Source organism: Habropoda laboriosa, unplaced genomic scaffold (assembly GCF_001263275.1).
Source record: "Habropoda laboriosa isolate 0110345459 unplaced genomic scaffold, ASM126327v1 scaffold102, whole genome shotgun sequence".
NCBI lineage: Eukaryota > Metazoa > Arthropoda > Insecta > Hymenoptera > Apidae > Habropoda > Habropoda laboriosa.
The window spans coordinates 3,154,896-3,158,744 of record NW_017100262.1 but is presented as its reverse complement, the minus strand read 5'-3'; the positions used below and the strand labels follow the sequence as shown (position 1 = coordinate 3,158,744).

The window sequence follows — 3,849 nt, the reverse complement described above, 5'->3', positions numbered from 1 at the left end:
AGTTCCCAATAAAAATTTTTATATTCTATAGATCTGTAATGTCTAAAAATTCTACTAAACCTAAATTTTGCTTCGTGGATACCATATTCGCCTAATTTCTCACTGTTCACCAAAATGGCCTCCATCAGCTTAAACAAACCCTCCAAAAATTCATTCCACAGAATTCCCATCACCCCAAAGAATCCCCCAAAACTACCTTTCCAACTCCACAACCCTCTTAAACCCTCCCAAATCCAACCAAAAATTCCCACACTCCTCTTCCACTCTCCTCAACCGTAATCATCAACGAATCCAAATCTTTCCGCGTTAAACACCAGACCACTTGCAAAATGCACAACTCGTCGAGGGAAACGACAAGGAAGACACGGCGGTTGTTATCACGACACGGCTGATCGTGGGTTCGTGGCATCGGAAATCTCGCGCAGAAGCAATGGATCGAGCCGTGGTCGGACGATGCGCGGGAGCCGCTATCAGGCGAAGGACGTAGGTGGTTCGAGCCATCGGATTTAGTTAATGTCCAGCGCTCCGTGGACTCGGATGTCGCACAGACGGCGACTAGCCATGACAGACAAGCTCGCCTAAACCGCTCTATCATACGAAACCTTCGTTCCTTTACCGTCAAACACCGCGAACCAACGAATCTACCGGAGAGTAACCTGTAGCTCTCGAAGACTAATCAGAGAGAGAAAGAAGCGAAATCTCCAGGGAGAGAAACCACTCACACTTCTCCATACGGAAACGTGTTCGACCTAAACATGCTTCCGAGAATTTTTTAAAATTTTTCAAAGTTGGACTAATTGGAAGAATTGGAGAATCCAAGTGTTTCGAAGATTTCGCGTCGAAGTTCGGGTGTTTAAGGTTGAAAGAAAATCGAGATTTCGGTTGTTGACAATTTTTCCAGGGGTTTGTTGGATCACTTTTCACGGTTTTCGGCTTGTTTAAATGCTCGTTCGCTTATGTACGACTGGTGACTAATCGCGAGAGAGTTACGTAGACGCGTGGCGGAACGGTATCGACGGTGCTTCGCGACCGGCGTGAAATACAGTCACGGGATCCACGTGGACTCGTGCACTATTTCGCGACGCGCTGAATCGCCGATTCTCTCTCGTTCGCAGTGACAATCTTGAAACGTGACTTTATGTGACACGTCGAGAAAAGACGAGACACCGAGAGACGAGTGTTTCTCTCGTTCGTCGATCGCTGGATCCTCGGGATCAACTTGTCCGAGCAACGTCAAGGTAAGTGGATTTTCTTTATTCTGTGGATTTGACGAAATCGTATGGAGGATTTGGTGATTGCCTCGATCGAGAGTGGAAGTAATTTTGTTTCCTCGAGGAAAGTACTTTAAGGAATTTGTTTAGTCTCTTTCTTTATCTTTCATGCAAATGTGAATGCGTGCACTGTTTTGCAAAAATGGCGAGTAAACTCGTTTTCCTCGGTTAACAGGTAAAAATCCAGTAAGAGTATGCCGATATTTAAGCAGCCTTTATTCTGTGACAAATCTGTGAAATATTTATTAAGGTTGATCGAAGGAAGGATGATCGAGAAATCTACAATTATTCCACTCTTGTCGCGTGTTTGTCTTAAGTATTGCGGGTGAATCCCCTAACAGAGATTGGTTGTACCGTTTGAATCAGAGATCCTCCAATTGTTTCAGCTTCACAGAAGGTGTCCGTAAAAACGGAAAAGGAAAATACGCTTCCTTAAATTTTTTAATAAAGTGCTCCATTCGTTCGAAGACGAATTCAACAGAAGGCCAAAAAGTGGCGAATAAATTGAAGAAGTCAATTGTTCCTTCAATAACGATTTTATCATCAAAATAATTCCAAACTTGTCTCAAGAAATCTTCTACCTTAGCAGTATTAAATTTGCCAAATTTAAACACCTTTTCCTCAAAACTCCTAAAAGACATTGGAACCAAATTTTAACCACATCTTTTCCAGACCTCCTTACGCATACTTGCGTGTTAGAATGGAGAAATATTGCTCGAAACCAAAGGTACAATCTTTTCTTTCACGTTTCATTAAAAGCATCCACGAAAACCATAACGTTCGCGTGTAATTTGCCGTCTATTTCTCTCGCTCCGCCTGTTTCTCGATGCTGAAAACGAGAAACAGAGGCAAGAAGTTGGAATAGAAATTCCCTAGGCAGAAGGTACGCTATGTATTCGTGTCGGACGCATAAACGCTTCCTCCAACCCCATGATCCTTGACCTTAAAACCTAGAATTCCAGACGAAACTCGCTGCTGAATCCACGATCGACCTTCCATCGATTTCCTGTAAAATGGCCGCCGTTGTTACCCGTCTCGTTGCCCCGTTACCTTAAAAGCTCCACGCAAACTCGATCGTTTTTTCTCTTCGTTTTCGCGTCGCTTTAATATCGTAACGCGAGTACTGGTTACCTGTTTACGCTTGATGTAGAAATTATCAGAGTTTGGAGATCCAGGCGGAAAAATGTGCCTCGCGTTCCATGTGAACAGCTTTCTAAATATTGGACGTTTCGTTGTTGAAGTTTTTCCTCGCAGAAGAGAAGCTTAATTCGGTGACGAAAGAAGGAAAGTTCAAATTATTTTCGTATTTTATTTTTCTGCTTATCTTATCTGAATTTTCGTTAAATAAAGGAGTGCTTGGAAGGTCGAGAGGAATATTTTCCCCTCGATCGTTGTTGGAGGATTTTTTCCGGATATTTTCCACGATAAGTTTGACGTAAATATTGACCGTTTGGATGGAGCGCGCGTCGAAACTTTTTCCTCCAGGAAATGGAATATTTCGCGTGTCGAAAGAAACGTATTTCTCGATTTTTCAATTTTTTTTCTCATTCCTGTGATACAGTTCTTTCCTTCGCGACTGTAATCGATTTTCATTAACGCGCTTAACACCTGCGCCGCAGGTAATCAACAGCGCTGGTTTCGTGGAAGTTGCATTTTCATCAATTATCGAGACGATATAAATGTGTCTGTTTTTTTTTTAGCATATTTTTATCCGGGGATATTGTGGAAAGAAAGAGTGGCGTGTTTGAAATTATTCACGGAGGAAAAGTTTAGGCGGACTAACAATAAGTTAGCAAGTTTTCTGGGAGACTTACGAAATCCGGAATTGTCACGGTGAATACGTAATGAAGCGGAAATTCAGGGAAATTACATTTCGCTGAAATTAGAGCGAGTTGAACCTCGCGGAAGTTACAGGATAATTTACAACGTTCCTAATCAGATTGCTCCGTGTATCGCTAGATAACTCTTATCCGAATCTCTGTCTGAACAGATCCGTGTGATTGCGTTCGGAGAAATTAGTCAATGAGATCATCTCTGTTGAAATGGAAAGGTGTCTATTGTACTTCATTCTCGAAACTTTATCATTGTTGAAATAATTAATCACAGACTGTTCTTTGTTCTTCGAAGAGTCGTCTGAACTCGTCTAGAGTAGAGTTAAAAAAGAATTAAAAGACACTATTGTTTTATTGTGCAGTCAAAGAGATGAACTTTTAGTAACTTCGTGTCCAATTGGTTTTTTATTTCCAATTTTTCGTTTATATTGAAAAATTCAAAGTTTCGCAAGATTGGTGAAATAAAAATTTGGAAGTAAAAAACATAAGGGGAAGAAACTTAGGGGTTGGGATCGTGTTCTATATTACTTGGAGGAGGTTAAGCGTGATTAGGCGTAGAATTTCTTGGTACCTTCTGTACTATAAATCACAGGAAAAGGATCCTTTTCGTGGGTAATGAGTGGAAGGTCGAGAAGCTATTCGAGAAGCATTTATTACGATTGTGATAAATGTAGAATTCGATCTTAGTTGGTTTAGTCTATTTTAGGGATGATTCTTGGAGGGAATTGGTATAAAATTCTGTGGGT

The 3,849-nt window shown here is 41.2% G+C and overlaps 1 protein-coding gene across 2 annotated transcripts in view; it reads left to right on the top strand.

Moving 5' to 3' along the window:
• LOC108572902 (uncharacterized MFS-type transporter C09D4.1-like) overlaps positions 1-3,849 on the top strand; it is a 22,471-nt gene that overhangs the window by 5,850 nt on the left and 12,772 nt on the right. The window contains exon 1 of one of the 2 annotated variants that reach the window (XM_017935236.1): positions 528-1,238. The exons of the other annotated variant lie outside the window; for it this stretch is intronic. The gene's annotated coding sequence lies outside the window, so the exon portion shown is untranslated. Of the gene's footprint in view, positions 1-527; positions 1,239-3,849 lie in introns of those variants that run through there. 2 annotated transcript variants of the gene reach the window in all.